The 12517-nt window shown below is 48.4% G+C and overlaps 1 protein-coding gene across 2 annotated transcripts in view; it reads right to left on the bottom strand.

The window, feature by feature from the left end:
- LOC137619489 (zinc finger protein OZF-like) overlaps positions 1-11241 on the bottom strand; it is a 76018-nt gene extending 64777 nt beyond the window's left edge. Inside the window, exon 1 of one of the 2 annotated variants that reach the window (XM_068349557.1) lies at positions 11126-11241. The gene's annotated coding sequence lies outside the window, so the exon portion shown is untranslated. The remainder of the gene's footprint in view (positions 1-11125) is intronic. The other variant, XM_068349558.1, reaches the window with a different exon arrangement.
- Positions 11242-12517: the final 1276 nt, after the last annotated feature.

The raw sequence follows: 12517 nt of genomic DNA, 5'->3' as shown, positions 1-12517 counted from the left end.
CCATGCAGGACATGATGAGCAAGGAAGTCTCATTCTCTGTCGGAGAGATTTTTCTGCTTAGAGCTCCCAGACACCAGTCTAAAAAGTTGAAGACCTCGAAGGCTCTAAATATACCTTTCAAAAGGTGGTCCAGGTCCGAAGATGACCAACATATCTTTGAGCGTCTCATGGCTAGCCGGCGGGGAGTCTACAAGACTTGAGAAGTCGCCCTGGGCAGAGGCAGGAACTCCCAAGCCGAGAACTTCTCCCGTGGCATACCAGACGCTCGATCTAGAAGAGAGTCTAGCAGGGGGAAACGTAAAGGCTGTCTTCCCTAGACTCTTTTTGGACTGCATCCATTCTCCTATCACTCGAAAAGCTCTCTTGGACGAGCGTGCGAGGACGAGTCTAGTAAAGGCAGGCGTGGATGACGGCATACCTAAAACAAACTCTGACGGAGGAGAGCGCGGAGCCACAGACACAAACTGGTCCGGAAACATCTCTTTGAACAGTGCTAAAACCTTCCTAAAGTCCAAAGAGGGTTGCGTAGACTTAGGCTCGTCAAGATCTGAATGTGGTTCATCTACGTGTGCAGCACCATCATCATCAGAAAGTCCCTCATCCGAGTATTGAGGAGGAAGCGGCAATGGAGTAGGTAACGGCTGGTTAGCTGAGTCCGGTCGCACGGGTGCATGCGTGACTGAGCCGGACGCAACGTCATGGAACTGTTGCCCTGTCTGTGAGCTGGCAACAACCATAGCAGCGCGGGGACGCACAGCGTCTACTCCAGACTGTCTAGCCTGATGTGGGTGAGCAGTGGCAACCACACTGGGTTGCGGAGGTTGACGCACCGCGTCAAAACAAAACAACTCTGACGGTTGTTGTACCTCACGAACGTCAACGGAAGGCTCCGTGCGTCGCTGAACGTCAACATGCGGCTGGCAGGGCACACTGGAACGCATGGGTGGCGGAACTCTCTCAACTGGAGTGCGCAAGAAGGTCGCCTCAGCGTCCACAGGACGCACAACCGAGCTAGTGGGTGGTTGTAGGCAAGAGGCTGTACTAGCTGGTGCAGCAGCAACCTTCTCCGCACGCAAGTCCTGCATCAGAGACGTTAATTGGGACTGCATGTCTTGCAGCAAAGACCACTTAGGGTCTGCAGGAGCAGGTGCGGCGACAGACGGTGTAACTGTCTGAGGCGGTACCGCTTTGCCTCTCTTAGGAGGTGAGCAGTCATCGGAAGACTGCAGCGAGTCCGAACTGACCCAGTGGCTACAGCTGGGCCGTTGGACTTGCGCGGAAGGGACCGACTTGCGCTTTAATGGTCGTGAGACCTTGGTCCATTGTTTCTTGCGAGAAACACCTTCCGAAGACGAGGAATAAATGGGCTCTCTCGTCTTTGTGCGGCAGGGGCGATCTTGGGAAGATGCGCCCGATACCACGGAGGGAACGTCTGTTCGCTGATTAAAGCCTCTCGAACCCATTGGTCGTACGACATTGCTTCTCCCCTGGACTTGGGAGCTTGCAAGAGGTCCCGGACTAGGAGGACGACAGGCACGAACAGACGAACCCTCAAGCGCAACACTATCCACAACACTATCACTCACTTTAACACTTCCCACTGCACTTTTACACTTCAGCTCCTTGACATCCGGCATGAGCTGGTTACGGTCACTAGCCAGGGACTCAACTCTCTCACCCAGAGCTTGGATGGCACGCATCATATCAGCCATCGAAGGTTCCTGAGTGCCAGAAGGGGGATTAGGAGCACCCACTACAGGGGAAGGAATAGGTTGTGGGGCATGAGGAGAGGAAATGTCAATAGAACGAGAGGAACTTCTCCTAACTCTATCTCTCTCTAGCCTACGTGTATACTTTTGGAATTCGATAAAATCGAATTCCGAAAGCCCAACGCACTCCTCACATCGATCTTCCAATTGACAGGTTTTATCCCGACAATTGGAACAAACAGTGTGAGGGTCGATAGAGGCCTTCGGAAGACGCCTTGAACAGTCACTAGCATTACACTTCCTAAATTTTGGGACTTGTGAAGGGTCAGCCATTTTGAATTGGTCAAAGGGGAATTCAAAAACTATCCAAAGTCATCAACAAATAATCCGTAATCAAAAAAAGAATGCAAGGATTTTTGAAGAGAAAGCCTGCACAGCGAAAGCTCAAAACTAGAATAGTGTACTTCACCAAATAGTTGTGAAAACAAATCCAGTTAGCAACAGCGAATTAGTAGGTCTTGCCGGTAGCACGACAGAGAGAAAATTGAGTTCTTTGTTTACAATGAGTACTGGGTATCTGGACGACAGATGGCGCTGTTGAAGTACACCCCCTACCTGTGTAGCAATCGCTGGCGAATTTTTTCCTTAGTTTTCTGTCGAGCAACAGAGTTGCAGCTATTATAATCACCGGCTAAGTTAAATATTGAAAAAAAATATTTGTATGAATTATATAATTTCTTATTTCTGGTATAAGGCTATGTGCTTCATATTTTTCAGCTTAGTTGTAGTAAAATTTTAATAAGGCTCCTATGGGGGAAAGATTTAAATGTTCAATAGTTTACTGCCAATACGAACTTTCCTTCTTTGTTCATATGACAAAAACCAGTGTCTCTACTTTTGATGCCACTAACACTTTATTGTAAGTGCCAGACTTTTCGAAGCAACTAATTGTGGGAATAAAATTAGAAATATGACAAATTCGGAGATGATTTGTATTTTTCCTAACCATACACACCTTAGCTATTTACATAGGGTATTACTTTCAGCGTAGCTGAAATGATGAGCCATTAGATTTTTAACGAGGGTTAACTACCCCTGCGCTAGTTAGCAGGGGTAGGGGAGGGGTAGCTAGCTACCCCTCCCCCCTCACACACTGGTGAACTGACTCACTTCGCTTAGAGGTAGGACTTGACTTGGGGGACAGGGCTGGCGGGCAAATATGTGTAAATAGCTAAGGTTTGTATGGTTAGGAAAAATACAAATTATCTCTGAATTTTTCATTTGTTCCGTAACCGAAATACAAACCACGCTATTTACATAGGGTGACTTACCCCATAGGAAGGGTGGAAAGTCCCCAGCCATACTGGCTTTGGCTTTACCTGGGGACTCAGAATCCGAGTGAGCAGCACTTCGAGAAAAAGTGTCCCTGCACCTCGCAAGTTCCTTGCTCCGCAATGAGTGTGCGGCCTACATAAGCTTGTGTGTGGAGGGAAGAAGCGTGATTTGTCCTAGGCAGTCGACCTGAAGACCTATAGATGGAATTCTGGACTAGGACTTTCCCAATACCACCTCGTCAGGGTATGGGGGATGCGACAGTATCATTTTAATACTAGGAACACAAGGAAGCATGGTTTACCTGCAGAGGTTTGAGGTCAGCTATGCAGAGAACCTAGGATGCTGCTTTCCCCAAAGAGAGGGGAGGATGAAGAAAGAACTAAGGGCCAGACATACCTCTTTCAATCATGCAGTCTGACACCGGGTAACAATGCCCCCAACCTTCTGCTACATGTCCATTAAGGAGCCTGAGGTTAGACCAGCTGTTGTGTAGCCACCACAGGCCGATGGAAAAACGTATCGAGGCTCCTGTGGGTCACGTCCTGCAGGTAGTGGGCTGTGAAGGTCGTCCGACGCTTCCAGACTCCAGTTTGTAGCACCTGCGGCACAGAGTAGTCTTCTTAGAGACGTTGCGATGCCTCTGATATCGTGTGCTCTAAGGCTACATGACGGAGGAGGGTCTGGATTTAGGGCGAGATGGATGGTCCTAGAATCCAGGCTGCAAAGGTATTCTTGGTGACCCTCCTCTTTGTCCTTCCTGTGCTCCCAAACAGGGCTGCACGTGAGGGCGAACCGCAACTGTTCTTAAAGATAACACCTCCGACTCCTTACTGGGCATAGTAAGAGAAGGCCTGGGTCATCTGTTACAGAACGGAGACTCGAAATCCTGAAGGAGTCGAACCGAAGGTTTGGGACTCCAAGATCTTGAGTCTAGAAATCGACTCAGGGACGAACCCGAACGTTACCTCTCCCTATCTTCTTGAATGGGCGAAGTCGTACGAGAGACCATGAAGTACAGTACACTGATACGCTTGGCCGAAGCTAGAGCGAGCCAGAGCACCGTCTTCTAAGTCAGGTGACTGTTAGATGACTAGTGTAATGGTTCACAAGGAGAAGCCTTAAGATCCCTAAGAACCCGAGCCATGTACCATGGAGGAGGTCTCACTTCCGACTGGGTGCAGGTAAGTTCGTAGCTTCGTATGAGCGAAGAAAGATCCAGCGAGGAGGAATTGTCTAACCTTAGAGCCTGAAGGCCAGGATTGAGGCTGAGCGATAGGCTTTACTGCCGAGAGCAAAAGGCGCAATTCCTCCCGCAGATGGACAATAACTCCGCTAACGCTGGAATAGTGGCATCGAGGGGAGAGATACCTCTCCCACGACACCAACCACAGAAGACTCTACACCTCGCTTGGTGGACCCCTGCGGATGACTTCGCAGGTGTCAAGACATCCGCTCCGCGACCTGTCGCGGAACGCCTCACTCAGTGAGGATATGCTGGATGGACTCCAGGCATGGAGCCGAAGCAGAGCTACTGCTTGTGGTAGATGTAGTGGTCTGGTTGCTATAGCTCTTGTCGTGGGGAAAGCTCTCTCGGGAGTTCCATTAAGGGATGCAAAAGGTTCGGAAACCACTCTGCATGATGCCGTAGCGGAGCTATCAGAGTCATCAACAGGTTGACCGATAGTTTGGTCTTGTTGAGCCCCCCTTCCCCACAGACCCAACGGTGGCAAGGCGTAGACGTCGATGTTGTCCCACCGACGTGGGAAGACATCTAGGCAGGGTGCCTTGGGGTCCGGGGCTGGGGAGAAGTACAGCGACAGCGTGAAATTCAAGGTCGTCGCGAACAGGACCACAAGGTCCGAACTTGCTGGCTACTGGGGGTTCCAAAGACCACTCGGTACTCTCTATCTGCGATGCTCTGTTCCGACTGTCGGAGAGCACATTCCTTGTCCGGAATGAAGCGAGCCGATAGTGGTATTGACTGGACTTCGGCTCATCTCAGTATCTCTACTGTAGGATGGGAAGACTGTTATGAAAAAAGTACCTCCCTGCTTGATGAAAAGCAACTACCATGGTGTTGTCGCTCACGGAGTGACTCGCCGGGGCCTGTTGGAACTGTTGACGGCCAGAATATGGCCTTCATCCCTAGCCAATTGATGTGGAGGTACCCTTCTAGTTCTGGCCATAGGCTTGAGATCCTTTGGTTCAGAACGTGTCCCCCCCCCCTTCTTTGACGCGTCCGAGGACAGTATCAAATGTGTAGGAGGGACGAGGAGATCCACTCTCTAGCAAAGGCTTCGTAGGTCAACCACCACCGCAGGATCCCTCGTTCGGCAGGTCCCATTGGACCAGAATGTCTGGGGAATTGTAGACTTGATTCCACCGGGACTTGAGTCGCCAAAGCAGGAGACTCATCCTGAGCTGAGTGTTTGGGACTAGAGGGGTCAGGGAGGAAGGTGACCTAAGAGGCGTAACCAGAAAAGGGGCTGGAGACTCTCCTCGCCTGAGGAAAGGTTCTCCTACTCTCCTCCGCCTTGCTATCTTGTCATCTGAAGGGAAGGCTTAACGGAGATTGGAGACTAAATTAAGCCTAGATATACCAGTTGTTGCGATGGAAACAGAGAAAACTTCTCGAGATTTACCATGATCCTTAGATCTTGGCAAAGTCCCAGAGGCTTGTCTCAGCGTCGAAGAAGGGCCGATACCGAAACTGCCCGGGTAGCCAGTCATCCAGAAAGCGAAGGAGGCGGATGCCGCTCCTGTGTGGACATGAGGGATCGGGATGAACTTCCTGGTGAAGGCCTGCGGCGCTGTGGAAAGATCGAAGCACCGCACCTTGAACTGGTATATCTGTTGCCTAGGCTGAATTCCCAGTACTTCCTGTAAAGACGGATGGATTGGGATCTGGAAGTACCTGTCTCTCGGATCCAGTATGCACGTGAAGTCTCGTGGTTTCCCTACAAGTCTGATCGAAACTGATGTATCATACTGACCAAAGTTTGTACGACAAACTTGTTCAGGGCTAAGAGGACGATGGTGGGTCTCCAGCCTTCAGGCGCTTCTTACAAGAAAGAGTCGTTTGAAGAACCTTGGGGGGAGCCGCTGACAACCTTAGAGAGCATCCTTCTAGAGCATGGTCTCACCATCTGCCCGAGGGCCTAGCCCCTTTGCCGATCCCATGGCATAGGGGCTCAGCGACACCGGATTCGCTGACAGGGGAGGTAGAGATGCTACGAAACGGGACACGAAATCCCTGGCTGATCATGGAGATCGTTCAGGAATCGGCCCCGAGTTGCTGCCACTTGAAGACGCAAATCCAGGCATCCCCCCCCACCGGGGGATGCAGGTAGGGGCTGCCAATCCTAGCGTTTGCGGCCTAGGCTGCCCCCTCAAGGATTATTGCCTTCCCAGGAGGGCTCCTCGCCCTTCGTCCCCGACAGGAGGTGGGAAGCTGCATAGACACCTTGTCTAGCTGCCCGTGCCGGTTCTGATGTCCTAAGCTGAACGAGGCTGTTGAAGTTGAGGCGCTAGAGGCTTGTAGGGACTGGATATACAGTAAGCGCCTTGGAGGAGCGAATCGTGATATGATTCTCTCCACCTATCAGTTGCTCGTTCCTTGTCCTTGGGCTGAAACAAGCCCCTTCCAAGGATGGAAGAGAGTCTGGGTTGCCGATATCCACGGTAGGGACCTACGAGAGAAAACCTCTCGGTCACTGCATCTCAATGCTTCAACATTGAGTTTGTCCCCATGTTCGACACTTGGTGTCGGGCAATGAAAGGTGCACGTGTTCGAGAGGAGGAAAGTTCCATAACCTTCCCGGAACTTCCTTGTATAAAACCTCGGGTCGCGACCGGATGGCCAGAGACTCAAGCTCGACGATCAGCCACAAGGTGGCCTACCTGGCACCCTTTGCGGCTTCCTCCTGGTTCAAGATTCCCAAAGATGAAATTGTCACCTGCCCGGCTGAGAGTTTCTCGAGGGAAAAACCTCGGAAGGTCCGTTGCACGGAATGGTGGAGAGGAAGAGCTAAATCAGGCTACCCCATGATCTCGAAGTATTCCCGCTGTTGACGACTGACAGAGGCAGTGTCAGGAGCCACCGTTGGAGGGAAGGGAATCAGGCGATCCTGAGGAGAGGGATGATGGAGCCTGCCTGAAGAGGGAGAAGAATGTTACCCAAACTCTTCTGTAGATTCTTCGTGCTTTTGTACATGTCATGCTCTGCGCTTAAGAGATGAAGATCGTGACTATGATAATCTGAAAGTATGCGCTCCAGAAACACTCGCCAGGTTGCCCGAGTTGCGAAAACCCGACGGGAATCGCGGTCGAAATCGACCTCTGCGCTCGTGCGATGGTACCATTGTTGGTTCGTGCGCGGGCAAACATGTGTGCGCATGCGCGTGAGGATGCGTAGGCTCGGCCGGAAGACCGAAAAACGCGTAAGTGAGCGATGGCCCGTTGGCGCGATTGGCGAGCGATGGTTCATTGCGGGAGACGGCGCGTCGGCGAGTGATGGTGCGTAGCGACCGATCGCATACAGGAGAGCCAACGCGTGGCCGCGTACGGCGATCTGAAGCGTGGGCGCGTTGAAAACGCTAGCGGGCAGGCGAAGAATCACGCGCGATTGCTAGGAGATCGATGGAGCGCGGTTGCGCGGCCAGAAGATATCAGCGAAGGGCAGAACCAGATGGTGAGGTTGAGCATAATAGCGAACGCTCGTGGGCGAGTACAGAAGACTTCTTGTGGGCGCGCGGGCCCTCAGAGACTCGATCAAATCTAGAGCACAATAGATTGTCGGCGAGGAGGTGAAAGAAACATCTCTTTCGCCTCCAACCACCTCTGGAAACTGGTGGAGTACGCTGGTGCGCCTTGCGCACATCAGGAAAAGGGCGCGCAGATGTGCGCTGGCGAGAAGGCGAATGAGGGTGTAAAAAGAAGGAACAATCTCCTTGCCTGTGCCTAGATCCAAAGATCGTGGGCGCGAGGGCGAACGTTGGCGCGCATTGCGCACATTAGAAAAGGGAGCGCAGATGTGTGCTGGCGCGCAGGTGATCATGGACGTACAGGAGACCGTTGGCGCGTAGCAGGAAAGGGCGTCCAGAAGTGCGCTGGCGAGCTGAAGAGAGCTGGAGCACAGAAATTCTCCGAGGCGCAGGGGAGCGCTGGCGATCAGGAGATCTACGGCGAGACTCAGCTACAGGAGATCGCAGGAGTGAAGTCTGGAACACAGCAGGAGAGCGCAAGAGCGCGCAGGTAAAACCTGGCATTTAAAGAACTTACCCACAATGTGGAGTAAGCCCTTAGCCCCGAAGGGACCGGTGCTTGTAGGAAACGAGGTACGTTGGCGCCCACAGCGCATCTGCGTCCAGGAGAAGGTCTGGCAGGAGGATCCTCTGCGGGGAGGGTGAAGATGAAGACGATCACAGGCAGGAGCACCATCATCAAACCTCCGAAGAGGAGTCTCTGGAGTGAACTACCCCAAGGGGGAGAAGCACTTGCAGGAGAGACCGTGGCATCAGCTGCCCCCGAAGGGGACTGAGCCCTCAGCAACAACAGCAGAAGGATACCTCCGAAGAGGAGTCTGTGGTGAACTTTCTCCCCCCCCCGGGGAAGAAACACTCGCAGGAGAGACCGTAGGGCTCAGCTGCCCCCCGAAGGGGACTGAGCCTTCAGCAACAACAGCAGAAGGAGTCCTCCGAAGAGGAGTATCTATGAGCGTCCTCTCTCGCGAACAAGAGAGGAAAACTTCGTAGAAGCGACTGAAGATGGAGCCCAAGGGCCGAAGGGTCAGCCAGTGACCTAGGAGCCAACCTCCGAAGAGGCACTCCTGCAGCTGCTCAGCCCCTTGAGCATAGCTGCAGGTGAGACCGCTCAGCACCAAGAGCATAGTCGCACAAAAACTATGGTCGGAGAAGTAACCGCTCAGTCTCTTGAGCAAGGTTACAAAAGCGGTCGCTCAGCACCAAGAGCAAAACCGCCAGAGGACCAGGAACATATCATAATTATTAAAGGTAAGAGAAGTTTCCCCCGAAAGGGAAAGAAACTCAAACCTGGGCAGGTAACCTCCCTCAGAAGGGAAGTTACCCACCCAAGGAGGCGAACCTCCTGAGTGTTCTAAGATGAACTGAAGAGCTCTCGGTGCCTCGGGAGAACTTCCAGGAGGAGGAGACACGCCCCTGACAAAGTCCTATAGAGGAGGCAGCAACAGCCGACTCCCCGAGTCCCAACAAGACAGCTCTGCTTCGTTGTCACATTAGGCAAACGGAAAACAGATCGTTATCTGTGAAAATAAAAAGTAATTAGTTAACATTCATTCCCCCGGGAAGACTACGAAGAGGAAACCCGAGGGAAAAGAACACAAGAATTACATAACAGGCAAGAGCCCCAACCCCACTTACACTCACGGGAAGGGGGAAGGGCGAGAACTGTAACCAAAAACTGAATTACAACAGTTATAAATATGCAATTCATTAAAGAATGTTCACTAAAAGTAAGAACGAAACACCCCGAAGGGAAACGTTCTAAAAAAGCTGAAAAGTTAACAAATACAATTAGCTTTAATGATAAAAAAAATAATTGAGATAAAAAGTACTGCGTAGCAACTCCACCCACACGGAGGAACTATAGTAGTATGTAGAAAAGGTAGTAAAAGGTGAACGATCTCCAGAGAGAGAGAGAGAGAGACCGTAGTCAACTACACTCTCGCGTTCCTACGCTGAACCCCACCTTCCCCGTAGGTAAAGAGGAGTAGCGGAGAACAGAATAATAAGTCCAGCGATGACGACTCCCCACGGCGCCCGTGGAAGGAGGCGACCGAAGGACCAAGGAAGAGATCGCGGTCCATGAAATTACATCGTAGTGGCCTGACTGCCGGCGGCCACACGGTGATATCGTACACACACACACACACAGCACGAACACTGAAAAGGAAACTTACTGATTCCTATACTCAAATATATACATAAACATAAAAATATGTTTACATATATACAGTATATGAGTAAAGAAAAGTAAGTAATTAAGTAAAGACAAAACAATAAATGGCTGCCATGCGAGGACGGGAACAGAGACATCCGTTCATCGTCCGAGCCAAAAGCGGAGTGAGTCAGTTCACCAGTGTGTGAGGGGGGAGGGGTAGCTAGCTACCCCTCCCCTACCCCTGCTAACTAGCGCAGGGGTAGTTAACCCTCGTTAAAAATCTAATGGCTCGCCATTTCAGCTACGCCGAAAGTAATACCCTATGTAAATAGCGTGGTTTGTATTTCGGTTACGGAACAACTTTATGTTCATCATCTGCTTGTATGTAATTGGGGTAATTTGTCGCAGGTTTGGATCATAATAAAATTTCTTTAATGATTAGGTTAGGTTAGGGAAAGTTACTAAAAGGTTAGGGTTAGTTACATTAGGTTAAGTTGGGGTATGGAAGGACATTTTTATTTATTTTTTGTACTGTAACTCAACTTCCTACAAACTCTCCAGAAAATTATAAAGCATTTTTTGTGTACTTTCGCAACAGAATTTATATCAAAATTTAAAGTCACCATCACCAACCAATAAAACTAATGACTTTACTGGCCCAACTCTTTGCCATAGGCAGTTAAAATTATGCTTAATTACTTGCTTCATAACATTTCCCACATAAAAATATATATTTGTCGATAGGAAATTTTACGCATGATCTAACCAACTACATACACCTCAAGTCTTTAAAGGTCACAGTTGTAATAAGATTTAAAACTCGATTAGAGGATGTAAATCTTTGAACGTACAAAATAGCTACGCAAGCTTACCATTGAAGTAAAGAATTTAGTTTTAAACATAGCAAGAGTTAAGCTAACAGTTGGTATGAAACATTAAACATGTTAATATTTGCACTGAAATTAATTATATGAATTTTGTTAAACAGCAACTTTTTAGGCTAAAGCAGCCTGCAGCATAGAACAAACATAAAGACGGATAAACAAATTCAGAGTGGTCCAAACAGCAATTGCTTGAAAACAAATAGTAATACCATAACAAACGTAAATTTATATGACCCACTAATAACTCATCATTTTGTAGGTCATAAATTACAAAATTACCTTCCTGAATAATCCTGATGACTAGTTACCCAGATATGGCTATTTGTTGTTCTCTCCAGGTTCCAACTTTCAGGTAACTTCCAGGGTTCCTTGTTGCTCTCTCCACAACAACACTGTGATTGTGGGCACACTACTAGAAGAAGCGTAGTAGGTGCAAAGCACTGTCATCTGCAGAAAATTCATTATCATTAGTTGTGATAAACTGTGTTATTACCAGGATTGACTACTGCAACTCTATTTATTACAATTTGCCAAAAGTGCAACTTAAGAAATTACAAAACATAATAAACAGAGGAGGAAGAATTATAAAAGGTGTCCCACCTAGAGAAAGGATCACCCCTATACTAATTGATTTACACTGGCTGCCGATTAAAGCGAGAATTGAATTTAAAATATGTACAATAACCCACCAAGTTATCAGAACCGGGCGTCCAAAATACCCAAAAGAATTGCTACATATTGCGCAGCCAACAAATCGTGTCGACACGAGAATAGTTACAGATAGCTTCAAACTGTTGGAACCTAGATATATGTCTACTTTAGGCTCCAAAGCCTTTAAATATGCAACCCCGAGACTATATAATAAGCTCCTACGAAACATTCGAATGATTGAAGACATTAAGGCTTTCAAGAGGAAACTGAAGACTTTCTTATTTCAACAGTCATACAACATTGACGATTTAACAGAAAATGAACAATACAAGATATGAAACGTTAAATACTCTGAACATACAAGGTAAAACGACAGTGGAGGTCCTGTAGAGAGTGGGGTTCCCCTGCTGTATGGGACCGGAAGAGCAGTCATCAAATAAAGTAAGTACTTCCTACAGAGACAGCACAGCTTGCATACTTTGACTTCTAACTTCCAGTCTGTCTAATATATCGGGCAACTTCTATTCTTGGGGTTTCTAACTTGCTTAATTCTATGTCATTGCTTCTAAATTTTTTTTAATTCCTCATAGCTAAACATATGTTCAGTTGTATCATCTGCCTCACTACACAACAAACAAAGCCTATACTTTTCATTCCTGTTTCTATCATTTTCTTTCAAATTTATCATATTCAACCTTGTTTTCATAAGTATTACTGCTTCATTAGTGTAAAGTTCTCCTATGTAGGCTAATCTCTTCTGCTCTTGGGCTTATAGCATCTTCCTTTTCCAACCAAGCCCGTGTCTTACACAATGGTAAGGCAATCTGAGACGCACACACACACAACCAAGGTTTTTAGCCTAGCTAATAATAATAATAATAATAATAATAATAATAATAATAATAATAATAATAATAATAATAATAATTTATGTTAACAAACCTCAGTTTATTCATTTCTGCTTTCTAATCTTCTATTTTTCTTTTATTTTCCCTTTTCTTCTATTTTTCTTTTAATTTC

This window comes from Palaemon carinicauda, chromosome 26 (assembly GCF_036898095.1).
Source record: "Palaemon carinicauda isolate YSFRI2023 chromosome 26, ASM3689809v2, whole genome shotgun sequence".
Lineage (NCBI taxonomy): Eukaryota > Metazoa > Arthropoda > Malacostraca > Decapoda > Palaemonidae > Palaemon > Palaemon carinicauda.
The sequence above is the reverse complement of the archived record's forward strand: the minus strand, read 5'-3'. Positions and strand labels throughout refer to the sequence as shown.